Below are 17,216 nucleotides of genomic sequence, written 5' to 3'. Positions count from 1 at the left end.
GAAGGACTGCAACTTCAGGCCCCGCCTGGACAAATGGGTGACTTACCAAAACCCTGTCTAAAATAAAGGACCTGGGGATGTAGCTCAGTGTGAAGGTCCTGAGGTCTACCCTGAGTACTGCAAAATAAGTAAATAAATAAAACTCATTGCTATTTTACATTATTTTTTAAAGCTATATCCTTGAAATTCAGTATATATGTTATACTTACAGCACATCTCAATTCAGGCTGGCCACATTTCCAGTGCTCAGTAGCCACTTGTCATGAATGACTACTTTACTGGACAGTTCAGCTTTAAACTTTTGGGATCTTTGTTTAAGTAACTGGCTAAGATTACAACTGTTAAATTTCTAACTAAAAGTACGTAGAGCATCTCCAATCCAGAAATCCAAAATCCAAAGTATTTGAAAACCTGAAACTCTTTCAATGTCATGTTGACACTGAAAATTTTCATATTTTGGGACATTTTGTATTTAGGATTTTATACTTAGGAATGCTAAACCAGTAAAGTCTATGCAAACATTCTAAGATCTGTAAAACTCTGAACCCTGAAATACTTCTGGACCCATTCTGATAAAAGATACTCAACCTGTATCTCCTTTGAGGGTATCCAAATGACTAAGCCCGGAACCTAGCACAGACTAGATATTCAGCAAATATTACGTGAAATGAAAAAAAGAAGGATTCTAATTTTTTTTTTTTTTGGTACCGGGGATTGAACTCAGGTCCTTCTGCTTGTGAGGCAGGCGGCAGAACCACTGAGCTAAATCCCCAGCCCAGAAGGATTCTAATTTAATGGTTAAGAATGACTTTAGTCAAATCTGCCTGTATTTAGAGAGATGATAAGAGCTTTCCTACCAGGAAACAACCTCACCATATCTGAGGGGCTGGCAACATTTGTAATACCTCATGGCAACTTCACAAAAACTTTAATTAAAGAGCTTCTGAAGCACCTAAAGGCTTAACTTGAGATTTCCTGGTGGCTTCAAAAAAATTTTTTTTCATCTCCCAACCTTAATTATAACTGTTTAAAACACAAGGACAATACAGTTGTCTGTTTTTATTAGAAAAAAAGACAACAACCAATAAGAACTGACAGTTTCAGGTGTCAGGAGCATGGGCTCCATATACTTCAGAGCTCTCTGGAACTGCCAGCTCTTGGCTAGCTTTTGTTAGCCTCCAGGACAACGTTATTGTTTATCACTATTATTAGCTACCATTCGCTAAACAACTCTACCCTCAAAGGGAGCTGCAATAATCGCCGTTTTACAAGTAAGAAAATGAACTCAAAAGAAGAATCATGACTCAAATCCAAGCCTGCCTCCTTCAAAGTGTGATCATTCCATTATGTCACCTTGATGCTAATGGTATCAAGGACACATTCTCAATGAGAAGCACCTTTCTTTCACTGCCTGGGGAAAAAAGACAGTAAACCCTCATAGGTTTAGCATCCAAATAGGGAGTTATAAGTATGTGAGGAGCTGGAGGGCTGAGAAGAGAGAAAAGAATCCTTGCACAAATAAGTTTGCTGTTTTAGGTCGCACAAGAGGTAGTGCTAGAGGGAAGAAGTTGTCTTTTTTTTAATGGTTAAAATTTCTTGCCTTTGAAAGTATACATTAAAGAAACTTTCAAATCAAAGCCAACAATGAACATACCCACAAAGATAGTTCCCTTTTGAAAAGATGATTAATAGACTGACTTTTCACAACAAGAATCTAAACTGATAAAAGCATATTCATCTTAAGGATTACATACATAATCTTAATGTTAGTTGGAACTTTCTCATTCACATAAGTACTAACTGACATGGATACTCACAGTATTTCACAGCACTATATAATACTCAGACTTAATTTCTTGAAGATTATCTGCTATAATACTTTTTAAAAAAGTGATTTCTCATTTGTTCAGTAAGACTGTTTACAAACAGAAAATATTCCAGCCAATAAAGTAAGCCAGCTTCCTTTAAAAAATTTTATACCACTTTATTTCTGTATTTAGTCCCAGAGAAAGCAACTAAAATGAAAACTTTGTTATTTAGTGTCTTATATCACAGCTTTGGTTACAATGTAGATTGAACACATAATCTATTCTTGTCCATAGACAGCAATGTATGCACTAACATGTAAGATACACACTGACTTTGTTTAATCAAGGGCTGCTGGCTTTTTATAAAACATTAAAAGTACCGAACGATGATTTGACCCTTTAAACCAGGCAGAGAACTTCAGCACTATCTGAGCTGTACAGGCTATGTCCAGACATGACCAGACACCTGGGACACCCATGAAACACTCCCACTAAAGCCCAGATGGCCACAGCTGTGGCTTGTGGAGATGTGTCACCCTACATTCAAGAAGACATAAACCTGCTGATCATCACATAGCACAGGGGCCACATAAACTGGGATAGTTTCAGGGTTGAGCTTTTACTGTCTGTCAGCTTTGTGGGGATTCCTAATTTGTGAATGCAAGGCAAAAGCTGGGGGCCCAAATGCTATGCTTAGCAGTGGCATCCTGGGGTTTTCTTCAGTTGTGCATCTACTTCCTAATTGAGGAGTACTTGCACCACCAGGAACAGTGGAGTCTGTTCTTAAAAAAGCAGCTGGTAGGATTTCTCCCAAAAGAATTCCTCCTCCCAATCAGAGAGGAAGCTCCCCCAGAGTTTGGCTCAGATGCCACAACCCTCAACGCTCTAGAAAATGATGTGGACATTTAAGTGCTTTGTATCCCACAACCTTTTCTGAGCTCAGCAAAAACACAGGATTGGTGGCATTATGGCTCATAGTGTTTTACCTCTGCCAGAATTATAGCTCATTTCCTAAAATAATTATATCAGAGGTTGCAAACCAATGGTCTGTGGGCAAAATCTAGCCTACAGAGCCCTAGTTTAGCCTTGGCAGAGCTTTTAAAAATAAAATTGGAAGACTTCACATAAAAATTTAGAGATCTAGCTTTTCTTTGAACAAAGAGACCATCTAGCAACTGTAAGTAACAGCTGGCTGAAGCTGAGGTTATACTTCCCTTTCAGAAAGGCCAAATCTGCCTCAGTCTGCCTACTTCCTATACTCCATTGGGATCCCAGATACTGAGGTCTGGCCTTGCCTCACTCATTTACATACCTGATGGATTTGTGACACCAGAAATGTGTTCTACAGAGAGGCTGAAAGATTCTATGTTGCTAGGCATGGCGATGCATGCCTGTAATTCTAGCACTTGGGAGGCTAAGGCAGGAGGATCACAAGTTTGAAGCCAGCCTGGGCTACATCGTGAGTTCAAGGCCAGCCTGAACTACATAGTCAGACCCTGTCTCAAAAAAACAAAAATAAGTAAATAAACAAACTGTGCTAAGTATCAGGTTACTCTAATGGTATATTACTACTGCAGTAATTTGGGGAACAGTAATTTTTGGTTATGTAAGACTGTCCCCAAACAGGAAGGCTATTTAGCATCCTGTCCCTCCTTCCACCATGAAATCCAAGTAGCACCAAGCACCCCCTAGAGGGGCAGTAATATCTCAGCTGAGAACCACTACTACCATGTTAAGATTCATGAGGTGAGCATGTCCAGGGTTTGAAGAAAAATTTGCCTTGTCTTGAGAGGACTTTTAAGATTAAAAAATGAAAGAATCTTTTCTGATTAGTCTGGTCCAGTAATAACTGCTGAACAAAAGCAAGTATGTATACAAGTATAAAATTTTGGAACTTTCATCCATTTTCTTGCTGCTTTAGGGGTTTTAATTTCAGATATTTACAGACCCATATGTATGTATTAGGCACTGTGCTAAGTACCCAAAATAATAATTCCATGAGAGAGAGAAAATAATGTCATCTACATTTTATACATGAGTAAACTTGAGGCTCAGAGTGGGTAAATTGTGTGCCATCACAATATTAAATTAACAAATAGCAAGGTTAGGATACAAACTAGATATCTATGCTCTTAACCATTATTCTCCTGTACTATCTGGTAGGGCTCTGATGATGGTATAACTCTTAAAGACGGGTTAAGGCAAACCTTGCCTTTAAAACAGAGTATTTAAACTAGGCTGTGAATTTTTCAAGTTAAATGGCAGTAAGAAATGACTGATACTGGAGCATAAAAATGACCTTTCACTGGAAGAGGTAAAAGTTCCAATTTTAGAATTTTTTGTGCATACATATAAAGGTGATGCCAAATAACAAGGCAGAGATAAGAAAACAATAATTGCTGTTTCTCCTAAATGGGCCTTCCAAATAATTTCTAAAACGATCTTCCTATGGGATCTTGTGGTAACTATTTTGCAATTGTCATATTCACTGTATCAATCTCATATTGTTATAATCTCAAAAGATGTATGACACCAAAGTAACATTTACATTAAAATAATTACCAAGAACATTTTCAAGTTAAATACAACCCCCAGAAACAAAGATAAGCAGATTCAGATGTAATTTAAATATAACACACCCAAATGTTTTTCAGCTGCAACCTGTACACAGAAATATTTATAATACACACAATTATATAACAGTATGCACACAGAACTCTAGCCAAGAGAGCCTAGAAGGAACGCTTCAGTAGCAATGCGCACATCTAGCATTCAGATCTTGATTTCTAATAGCATTCTCTAACAAAAGGAACAAGGACCCTATAGAGAAATGGTTGATTCTAGAACTAGGTCAGAGAATAGAGAATGAGCCTGGAGTATCTTGCGGTGCCAGAGAGTACAGAAGTACTCAAAAAAAAAAAAATCCCACGACAACAGGGACACATCAAAACCACATGGAAGCCCCCCGCAAGAACTTCCAATGGCAAGAGCTGGAAAAATTGGAACACAAAAATAAATAGTATTGGATTATAACCCCCAAAGAATAAAATAAATATCCACAAGCCTAAAACGATAGAAAGTACAGTGGTACCTTAGTTCACGAATGATTCTAGTCACAAACCAAACTGGAGGAGAACTGAATCAAATTCAGTAGTTATGTTCAATGTTGACCTTATGGGGAAATTTGATTCAGTTCTCGTCCAATTTTGTTTGTGACTAGAATCATAGAAAGAATTAAGTTCATGAATCAAGGTACCACTGTAATGGCTAAATAAATGGAGGGAGGGGAGGACAAATCTCCTGTGCCAAAGAACTCCAAATAATTTAAGCAAATCATTTACACTCAAGAAAAAGCATATCTTCCCACTTTTCAAGTGTAAAGTACACACTGTGACTTTTTTTCCAAAGAGCATAATACAGAAAGGGATTTTTTTAAAAGATTAACTTTACCGAAGAAAAACCGGGCAAACACTTTCCCAGCCAGGTGATCAAGGTCAACATCAACAGAAAGTCATGTTGATGTATGTACTCTGGATATGATGCGATGAGAATGTTAAATGGCACTTTATCTTTGTGGTCTTCCCCTTAAAAATCCATAGTAACTCCAGTCTAACCATGAGAAAAGCAACTGACAAATTCCAATCGAGATATATTTTATAAAATACCTGGTAAGTACTCCTCAAAACTGTCAAAGTCATCAAAAACAAGGAAAATCTGAGAAATTGTCACAGTCAGGAGAAGCCTAAGGAGATACAACAACCAAATGTGATATGGTTTCCTGAATGAAATCCTGAAACAGAAAAAAATACAGTAGGTTAAAAAATAAGGAAATCTGAATAAAGTATGGACTTTCAGTTAATTTTAATGATTCAAATATAGCATGCTAATAAAAACTGTTAATAAAAGGTGAAGCTGAGTGCAGGGTATATGGAGACTATGTACTATAGTCTCAATTTTTCTGTAAAATTAAAACTGTTCTAAAAAAATAAAGTCTATTTAAAATTAGAAAAATAAAAACACCTCAATATGGTCGGTCTATGAACCCTGGCACAAAGGTTTTTTATTCACATCGCCAGCTCTGAAAGCACTTTCTTTTCAGTAGTCTTAGAAATCAGAGAAAATTAAAAGATAGATATCCTTTTGCTAACTTCCCAGCTCAGTACAGAAAGTGACATAAACCATTTGAGTTCTGGTGCCCTAAAGTAACAGAAGATGGGATGCTAGCCCACAATTTTAGAGCCGGTAGTTCTAAGCTGAATCTTTTCTTCTATATCAAAAATATCTTCTAATGTAATTGTTGGGCTTTGCACACAGAATGCCCTCCCAAATTCTCCTGTGCTCAGAGGCAGGGCTTTTGGAAGGTGAATGCATCACGGGCGTGCTATACCCATCCATGGATTCATCCACTGGTGAGGTCAGTGGGCTGAGTGTGCTATTGGGAGATGGGGCCTGACTGCAAGAGGATAGAAGGGCACATCTCCCACCCTGGCTCTCCCCTTTGTTCTCTCTGCTTCCTGGCTGAAATGATATGCGCAGCCTTCCTCTGTCAGGCTCTTCCACCATGCTGACTGTTAGAACTTGCAGATCACACATGGACTGAGACCTTTAAACTATGAGCCAAAATAGATGCCCCCTCCTTTAAGTAATGGGTATTGGGTATTGTGTACCACTGATGAGAAAGTAACTAAGACAATAACTAAATTCTACATTATTCCACAGAAGAAAGCCATAGTTCAAAAAGACAAAAATGTAGTCCACTAACTATTTTCTTAAGGTTTGTGTGGTATACCTGGTTGTAACTTACCATTCGAACCTCTCATTCTATTTAGAAAAGAAACAATTACGCCCCGGCCTATGATACAGGCACATAATTTCTAACTGCATAGCTGAAATAGTATATAACATTAAAAAAATGCTACTATACAAACCATTTGTGTTCCATGAAGAGCAATTTATATAGAGAATAGTAACCTTACTCACTTATTTTGCTAGATGAGCACTCTCTGCATCATTTACAGATTATCTGCAATAGCATTCTCAATAACCTAGTAATTCAATGTTAACATTACAATTTAGGGCAAATATGTATCAGAGCCATCATGCATACAAGTTTCTAATTAATCTCCTGAATAAACTGCATTTTACAAACACAGTAGAGCTAAAATAACATACCTTATTTGTATCATGTATTTTCAGCACTTTACCATGCTTTTTCTTCTTTAATTTCTCAGTTACTTCTAGAATATTGTCCAGGAAATGAACTTCAATTATGAGCAGGAAATGCTGTGCACTTACTTGAATGTGATTTCTACTGTATGCAAAAGCTTTTTCCACTGTCTAATAGGACAACGCAAAATCTACCCCAAACATTAACCTTCTACCACAAACTCCTATCAGTACAGCTTTTTCCCTTTCTGCCTATATAAGTTACTGTGTGTTTATTCCCACTAACAGTACTTGTTAACTTTTTATTCTCCTGTAGGATTTATGTATATAAATCTTAAGAACAAGAAACAAACAAGTGCCTTGTGCATACTAAATGAGTATAAATGACAAAATATAGGACTTTAAAATAATTGGAAATCTAATTTGCTCTGGTTGGGTGTTTTAAAATCTTTGTTGCATCAATGCCTATGTCATTTAAAAACAAAGCTAGGACAGCTTAACAGCGACATATGCTAGAGGTAGATCTCCACATTTTATTGCTTAATACTGTTTTGAAAAAACATCAAAGTTCTTCATATGTAGTAATAATAAATGCTAACCCCCCAAAATTATTTAGGTATGTGCATATGTACTAGACCATAATTAAAATGTATTTCTTACTCTGAGTTGTTTGAGAAATACAGACTTAGAATATTGTGAGGCATTTTAGGTTACATAAGAAAAACGTTTATTACCTTTCCTGTTCATTTTTCTCTGATTGTAAAAAAAAAAGTTTAACTGATTAATAAAAACGGAATTATTTGAAAAACGTCTCAAATACTGACAAAGTCTATTTCTTTGTGATATGAATTTTTGTGTGAATTTTTCTCCAAAGCCCCTGCTATGTTCATGTAGCTTTCACATACTTATAGGAACCTCCTGTCTTCTAATATATCTAAAATATTTTTTTAAATGAGGAACTGATTTCATTAACTCAGAAACTCATGTTCTATGGATATTTCATAGCAGTAGGATTTGAAAAATTAACAAAAATGCTACTTAGTATGATTTATTCTCCAATTTTTAAGCTAATGATATTCCTAAATCCACTGTTCATTCATTTAATAAAATCTGAAGTTAGAGATACAGAAGGCCCATGCACTTAAAGTGAGAAATACACTGGCAGTTATAATAGCATAGAGTTAAGCTCTATAATAAATAGTCAGAAAAAGAAACAATTACAGTAGGACAAAAAGGGAAAGGTGAAGAAAGCTTCATGGAAGAGATAACGTTTAAGACAGATTCCAAAGAACAGCTTTTGTTTTGTTTGAAATAAAAACAGAATTATAAAGCTGGAAGGAAGTGTAACACATCATCTAACCCAGTGGTTCTCAATCTGGAGCAATTTTTCCCTGTGTAGGACATCTGACCACATGTGGAGCCATTTTGGGTTGTCACACTGGGGAGGCATGCTATTGACATCTGCTGGGCAGAGGCACAGTGCACAGGACAGCCCCTCACAACAAAGAATCACCTGGCCCAAGATGTCACTAGTGCTGACGCTGAGAAACCCTAAGCCCAACCCCAATACAAACTTACTTTACACAAGAAGATAACTGAAGGCTAGAGAGGTCTGGAAACTTGCTTAAAAAGACAAAATTGATTAAATGAGCCTAATATTTTGTCCTGTATTTTAATTCATAACACACATCCTGTATATTATACTAGGAAACAGATGTTAAAATGAGCAGGAACATTTTCACAAGATAGTAATCATCTAGAAATCAAAGCTGATATTGTTATATAATCTTCCTTGACACAGATCTAACCAATGGCTCAAAGCAAGAATCATGCCTATGATACCATTTTTTTTTTTTTTTTTGGTACCGGGGATCGAACTCGGGTCCTTGCGCTTGCGAGGCAGGCGGCAGAAGCACTGAGCTAAATCCCTGGCCCTATGATACCATTTTTAAAAATGATATCCTTATTTGTTCATAATAACACTAAATTTATGTTTAAGTCAGCTGTTGAACACAGATTTGAGAACTTAAAAATTACAATACAAACTAGGAAGCTGGAAGCTCTGCATATCCACACACCTAGGTATTTCCTGGGGCAGGTCTTCTAAGCTCCACCAGCTACAACCAGTGGGGATCTGGGCCTTAGGCAACACTGGCCCCCCCTTTACTCGAAATCAACTGCCAAATTAGCCTTCCAGTGTTGATAAGGTTTCCAGAGCAAATGAATTGTCCAAAGAAATTGTACTTTTCACTGCTTAACAGCCAGCAGTAGCCGTTTCTGAACGGATCTAAACATATGAAATCCATGAACATCTTTTTTTAAAAACCCTTGCTCATGAGTGCACAAAGGGGAGGGACTCACACATGGAAAGGGGTATAAACATGAAACATGTTAAGAGCGATATAGACTCATTTTTAAAAAGATATACATACACTTCTTACCTCCAATTATTCAATTGAAATTTCAACTAAGACACCTTGTGTAGTTTGACACACTACAATTTACGGTGACAACTTGAAGGCTGAAGACACTGTCCTAAAATAAAGCAAAGGTCAAAAAAGTAAGATTCAAACTGTGAAAACTTTAAAGATGACAGTATGAGAAAGTGATACAGCATATAAATAAAAGGTCATGAAAATGCAAGCAGTCATTTTACTACATGAAATGTCAGTGAATGAACTTTATGTTGAATCAATGCTAAGAGAAAGTTCTGCTCCCAGAGCCACCAGGCTCCCCTCTCAGGCACCTCTGGCCTAAGGCAGAGCTCCAAAAGGCAGAGGACACAAAAAGCTTTGCTGAGATTCTGGCTTCAGAAAAAGCTCGCAAGAAGAGCTTTAGTTACAGATCCCAGGCAAACCATCAGGGGTCCCTGCAGCTTCCCAAGATATACTGGTCATTAAAATGTAATGAATTTGATTACAAAACTGTGCTGGGGCCCTTTTAGGGCCATAGGTCTTTAAAATTTAAATGACTCCATAATGAGAATGATTAAGTCTCTGGTGAAGGAGAGGACTTTTTAAATTCCCACACCTCAAGCAAGCACCACACCTTCATAGCAAGCCTGCAGCAGTGAAGGAGGTATACAGTCTTCCTAGTTTCTCTGCCACCCTATGCCTCAAGAGAATGAGAACAGCTCACTCAGGACTAGGAGACCCTCCCAATACTCTAGCCCATGAAATCACTAATCCCCCATTCAGGAATGACTTGAACTTCATTAAGAAGAAAGAAAATTAATTTATCATAAACCTTAATAAAACAATACAAAGAGTTTTTGTTAAAGAAAAAAAAGCATACTTGTTGGCTCCTCAATTAAGAATATTAAAACTCAAGAACTCGCTAGATATTACAGCCTTACCAAACAGCCCTAGTGAATGAGGAAAAAGTTCTTCCATATAGAAAAATTTCAGCTGATGGGATAAGTGACCAAATTAGAACAACTGTAATTTTGCAACCTTTAAATAACTATTTCACATACTAGTAATCAATGAATGATAAAAAGCACTAGGTGAAAAGTCAGCCTTCATGAAAATATCCAGCTGTTCACCAGAACCCTCTGATGAATCACAGCAGTACTTAAACTGACCAGACATTATGTGCTTCTAATGTAATATGAACCGACAGCAAGTACTTTTGCCCACCGCTCCAAAAGCATATACTCTGAACCTAATGAACTCTACAGATCTAATGTCCAGCCCATATGAAATACAAAGTAGCCAGGGGTGGTGGTGCACACCTATAATCCCAGCACTACGAGGCTGAGGCAGGAGGATCTCCGTGAGTTTGAGGCCAACCTGGGTTAGACAGTGAGTTCAAGGCCAACTTAAACTACATAGCAAGACCCTGTCTCAAAAAACAAAAATAAAAAGACAAAGGAAAAAAGAACAAGTTAATACCCTGCCAATTCTGAGCATGAATAAAAGCAGAAGGGGCTCTTATAGATTACAAGTGAATTAAGAAAGACTTAACTGGGGAAAAGTAAACATGGACTAAGTATTATCTATGCTATTAAGGAATTATTATTAAGTGTGTTGTCTATAATGACATGGTAGTTATGTAAGAAAATGTATTGTTTTAGAGGCATGCTAATTTAGGGGTCAACTATGTTTTGTATATGCTTTAAATTCTTGGGAAAAAATGAGAAGGGAGAAGATGAAGTAAGTATGGTAAAATGCTAATACTATAGCATCAGAAGTTCACTGAATTTTTTATCTGTATACAGGTGGAAATGCTAACAAATAAAATTAAAAATAAAATAATTGCCAGCCATGGTGATACGAGCCTATATAATCCCAGCACTCTGGGAGGATGAGGCAGGAAGATCACAAGTTTGACCCCTATCTGGGCAACTTAGTGACTGAACAAGACCCTGTCTCAAAATAAAAAATAAAAAAGAACTGGGATGTTGCTCAGTGCAAAGGCCCTGGGGGTTCAATCCCAAGTACCAACAAATAAATAAATAAACAAAATATTATTTTATCAACTAGGAGTTGACTTGAAGACAAAAGGTAATATGTTCAAACTAATACAGTGGACCCTTGACTTATGAACTTGATCAGTTCCCGAGGGTGGGTTGTAACTCAAGTTGGTTGTAAGACAATACAGCTGAGATCTGGATGTTTACCTGGGTAAACACTATAGATAACAAGAGGCAGATGAACCTTCCATTAACCTAATTAACCCAAGTTGTTCCTCTGTCAAGCCGGTTGTAACCTGAGGGTCCACTGTACTTCAAAGGTTATTTTAATTATTTTGCAGACTTAAAAAAAAGCAGACAGAAAGGCTAGGGATGTAGTTCAGTGGTAGCGTATTGACCCAGCAGCACAAGGCCCTGGGTTCCATCTCCAGTACCATAGGAAAGGGAAAGGGAAGGGGAAGGGGAAGGGGAAGGGAAAGGAAAGGAAAGGAAAGGAAAGAAAAGAAAAGTGATAAAGCACAGAAGTATGAAGCCCACATTCAATCCAGAAGCTTCTCTTGAACTGGTGAAAAGTACACTCTGTATCCTGATGAGAACGAAGTTCTAAGAAAGGAAAGATGAGTTCAGTAAAATAAGTCTATTGAATAAAAATAGTCAACAGAAAAAATGCAGTATCAAAAAATAAAAAGACATAGCTGGGTATGGTGGCAATGCCTGTAATCCCAGCATTCTAGAGGCTGAGGCAGGAGGATTCCTTTGAGTTGGGCTACACAGTGAGTTCAAGGCCAGCCTGAATTACAGAGCAAGATCCTGTCTCAAAAAACCAAAATACATCCATAAAATAAAAATAAAAAGGAAAATGCAAATGTCTTCAAAGAGGAAATTCAAAAGATTTTCCTGTAAGTCAACAGTTCTATGAACATGTTAGAGCATAACAGATTTATGGGTGGGACAAGGGAAAACTTAATGTATGAACTTTCCAAAAAAGATTTTTTAGATGAAGATAAAAAAAAAAAAACAGGTCTCAGGTAAAAATGGAGTAATACCAAATTTGAGGAGATATTATCTTCACACCCTAAAACACACAGTGACTGAACACGACATGACTGAAAATGCTACAAATAAATAGGGCCATTTATTTCCACGGACCTAATGTAAGATAACCGTTCAAGGCTATGATACAAAGGAGTAGCAAGGATGCTGAGAATAAGATATGAGCAAGTACAGGAGTGCTGACTTTACAGCTAGGAAAGGGGATGGGGCAGCTCAGCTTTTGTCCTCCCTAAGACTGCAAAGAATAGAGCAAACAAGATTTTTGCTAGAATGTCATTGGAAGCATTTCAAGAAGCAAAATAAAGAAGCCTTACAGAAGATATCCAAGGAGTCAGAAGGGTAGGGAAGTTTGAGTTTAACCACAGAGTGACAAGAAAGAGCGAAGAAAAGCAACTTTTTTAGAACTGAAAAAATAGAGGCATGTCTAAAGAGGAAAGGGACTACACACGTAGGGACGAAAAAGGACTAGTGACACGTCAATCTTTCCAACAGGGCAGAGTGCTGCAGATTTCAGAGCCAGTGGGACCATATTCTAGAAATGGGTGAGGTGTGAGACAGTGAGGATGGGATATGAAAAATAATCTCCCAATTGCTTCTAACCTTAGCATATGAGTCATCGAGTCATGATATATGGTTTACAGAAAGGAGAAAACATAAAATGATAAAACTGGGAAGTCAGTGAACACATATAAGCTGTAACAGTTGAAATAAAATGTATTATAATAACAGACAACACACATCATCCACCAGCTGTGGGATCACTGGCAAGTTGCTTAACTTCTCCGAGGCCCTGTTTCTTAATCCTCTGCTTAATACCAGACCTAATTATCCCACAGTTACCAAAAAGTCTACCATGGGAATTAATTTACATAGAAGAAAAAGTTTGTCATTGGCAACGCACCACATTTATTCATTAGGTTGAGAGCTCTCATATGGTGGCAAACTTCAAAATGTCAGACCTACCTCTTTTTTTCTGTTTCGCAAGAGCAGATGTGTATTATATCCACATACACATATACCGAGACAGGTACAGTGAGACATAAGTCATGATAGTAAAAGAGTAACTAGGAAAGTATCACTTTCTATGAGAGGGAAAAATTTTAGTTGATAATATGGATACAAATTTAAATAGCAATTAAGTGAAATTTCATATTCTGAGAGTCATGAACACTATGCTTAGCTGAAATGTAAACAATAAAATTATCCACTGTCAAGTGTAGAAAATGGCCAATGTTGAAGAGAATCAAAATGTTGCTAGTAGTCAGGAAATCATTTACTTACATTTATACAGACAGAGAAGGAGTGGGGAAGGGAGGGAGTGAGGAAAGGAGGGAGGGGAGAGAGGGAGAAAAAGCAAGGAAAGAATAACCTTATTAAAAAAGACATAATTATATAAGTGAGTACAGCAATTTAAAACAAAGTTTATGTAGAACTAGGGAACAAGTCTGAAGTTTAGATAAAAGTGACTAAGTCCCTGGCATTTGTAAGTAAATCTTGCGCGTGAAGACCCAACAAGAAGCCATCCATACTTGATTACAGAACATCAGGTAATTTACATCAACTCTCACTGCAGACAAGTAACAGAGTTAGACAAAATAGAAGAAATGACGGTCTTGAACGGGTCAAAGAGCTAACAGGATAGTGTTTTGAGATCCACTAAGGAACTGGAATTCAGAGAGGAGAGTCCAGCAATTCAGAAGAAGCAACTAGAGGTTAAACCATATCTGACAGCCTAATAGCCAAAAGGGGCAAAAAGGAAAAAAAGCCTCTTTCTCCACCTTCAGACTGGGACCCTGAAGGGCTACACCTTAGAAACTGGGGTAAACCAGAAATTAGTCCATACACTGAATGCAATGTGGCCTTGAAACATCTGGTTGATCAAGGAAAATCTCAAAAGTGGAGATTTAAGTAGTCTTGGATTTTCTCAAGCAGACACATACAACACACACACATTCATATTCCCCCTCCCCCTCCCCCTCTCTCCCCTTTTCTGAAATATATTGTCTTGGGTCTCAAACACTTTCTCAAATAAATTTTCACATACAGTGTCTAGCATACAATTAAAGAAAACTAGGCACACAAGGAGAAAAGAGAAAATGAACAAAAGCCACAGAAACAACAAAAAAAGGCTCACAGGGACTCCAAGTATTGGAATTATCTGGCATAGGTTTTAAATTATGCTTACCATGTTCAAGAAATGAAAAGCCAAACTTTAAAATCTCAGCAACAAACTACAAACCATAAAAAGTGACAAAGTATGGGTATGTATCACTCAATTAGAGAGGACTCTCGAGTTATAACTGTTCTGACATACGAATAACTTGGGTTATGATGAGAATTTTAGTTTCAACTTACAAAGTCTTGAATTATGACACAAATGTCAGCCGCTTGTGCTTCCAGATGGTCTCAGATACAGATTTAACCCTTAAAGAGTTCTGGAAAGAACATGGCAACATCCTTTCCTGTGTGAGGTTGAGAAATCTTGGGCCAATGTCTCTCTAAGGACACCGGGATCTGCCTGTATACAGGAGAGAGACTTTGAAGGCTGTGTAGAGGAGCCTGAGCCTTCAATTGACCAACTTGAGTTACAACCAGCCCTCTTGAACTGAGTTTGTAAGTCAAGGGTCCACTCTATAAAGATATGTTTTGGGAAACACATCAGTGTGCAAACATCATAGAGTGTGCAAAGTAAGATGGCTATGGCATTGCTAGGTAATATAATCTATAGGACCTCTGTCATATATGCAGTCGATTACAGACAGATTGTTATACAACACACGACTACAGATTTTTAAAAGAAATAGACTAATTCTGTTACTAAAAATGCAAAAATTAAAATTAATTCATAGAACAGATTTAACAGCTGATGAATGCAATAGACAACGAACCAGTGAAATGGTCTAATATCCAACCATAAATTGGAATCCTGAAAGAATCCAGAATGAGGCAGACCCAATATTTGCATGTCTGAAAAATTTCCAAAAATGATAAAAGATGTCAAACCGACTTACCATTCTCAATGAATTCCTAGCTGAAAATTAACAAAGGGAAATTTTAAAGCATTCTCAGGGGGTAATACTTTAAAAGAATCAAAAAAGTAGACTGATAGTTTAATTCTCAACCAGAAAAATAAAAGCTCAAAGATTATGTTTCTTGAAGGAGCAAATGCTGCCAACTCAGTATTGCAGTGCAGAGAAAATATTCTTCAAGAATATAACTTAAATACACTGTCAAACAAATAAAAACAGAGTTTATATCCAGGGACACTCATTAAGAAATCTTAAGGCAAAAGAAAACACAAGATAGAATATCTCAGATGCAGAATAAAATAGAGAAGAACCATAAAAGTGTAAATAAGCATGTGAAAAAAATCTAAAGGAACACTGACAACCAATGAATAGATAAAGGAGATGTGGTCTTTTAAAAATAAAATGGAGTACTATTCTGCCATAAAGAAGGATAAACTTGAGACCTTTCTAGCTAAATGGATGTACCTTGAGACCATACTCTTAAGTGAAATAAATCAGAAACATGTTTAAAGACTACATGGTTTCTCTGGTGTGAGAAACTGAAAGTGTAAATAAGGTTCAAAATGTATAATAGATATCGTGAAATAGAAGAAAATGTTCAAATGGGAAGGGGAACTACCCAGAGGAAGGGAGAAAGGAAAGGAAAAGAAAAAAAGGACAAAAGAAAAATTTGGGAACAAAGCTTTCGTAAATAAGGAGAGGAAGAAGGGTTGAAGGGAGGAAAATGGGGGGGAGGAATCAAGATATACCATGTACAGGTACAAATTCCCTATGATGAATGTGATCATTATGTATATCTAAAATGTACCTATAAAATTAGTTTTTAAAAATTTCTTGTGGAGATTAAAACATATAGAGAAGATCAAATTACAGGACAACAACAGGATGTGTGCCAGGAGGTAGGTAAAGTATTTTAATGTACTTGCTTCAACTAGGAGGAAGGTAAAAGCATCTTGTAACAACGTGCTTGCTTTAATAAGTAAAAAATACATTGTGGAAACTAAGGTAATCATAAAAAGAATGACAAATGAGTATGTGATATTTGAACAAATAATACACATACTAATATATCTGAACTAATAATATGTTAATGATTTGATATAAAAATAAATCAAATGATGAGAAAAAGGGAGTAAGGAAAAGAAACAGCTAAGGGAAAAATGCAATGCTATAAATCTGCAAATAACAGTAATTATATTAAATTAAAATTAAATGTAAATAGATTATTCCAAAAGAAAATGATTACCAGACTAGATTAACAAAAAGACTGGCAAGTGTATGCTGTTTTCAAGAGACTCAATGAGAACATAAGAATAAAGTTTAAAATAAAAAGATACACATCATGTAAACACCCAAAATGAAGATGGCATAGCTATATTAGTTTCAGATAAAATAGACAAACATCACTAAAGTTTAAAACTCACTCCATAATAATAAAAGGTTTAATTCATCAGAAAAATTTGCATGCAACTGATAGCATGGCCTCAAATTATATTTAAAGCAAAAGTTCACAGAATTACTAAGAGAAATAGATATACCATATATCAAATCAGTATCATACTGGCTTATTTTTGCAATCTCTCTCTTAACAGCTGAAATACAAGCAGGATACCAAAATCAGTAGGTACAGAAATATGACACAAGAAACAAACTTGATCAATGGGCATACAGAGAATGATGTATCTAAAAGTTGTAGAATATATGCTTACAAATGCTAACATATTTACAAAAACTGACCACATGCTC

At 36.6% G+C, this 17,216-nt stretch overlaps 1 protein-coding gene across 19 annotated transcripts in view; it reads right to left on the bottom strand.

Moving 5' to 3' along the window:
• The window catches only part of Tab3 (TGF-beta activated kinase 1 (MAP3K7) binding protein 3), a 70,141-nt gene that overhangs the window by 37,395 nt on the left and 15,530 nt on the right, over positions 1 to 17,216 (bottom strand). For 9 of the 19 annotated variants that reach the window (XM_013074069.3, XM_021262592.2, XM_021262591.2 and 6 more), the window contains 2 exons: positions 9,416 to 9,509; positions 5,474 to 5,598 (listed from right to left, as the gene is read on the bottom strand). The gene's annotated coding sequence lies outside the window, so the exon portion shown is untranslated. The other 10 variants (XM_021262598.2, XM_021262596.2, XM_087189891.1 and 7 more) reach the window with 4 other exon arrangements.

This window comes from Heterocephalus glaber, unplaced genomic scaffold (genome assembly GCF_053883595.1).
Source record: "Heterocephalus glaber isolate CG9 unplaced genomic scaffold, H.glaber_assembly_v1.0 deba00001547, whole genome shotgun sequence".
Classification (NCBI taxonomy): Eukaryota; Metazoa; Chordata; class Mammalia; order Rodentia; family Bathyergidae; genus Heterocephalus; species Heterocephalus glaber.
This window is presented reverse-complemented; position numbering and strand designations above follow the sequence as displayed.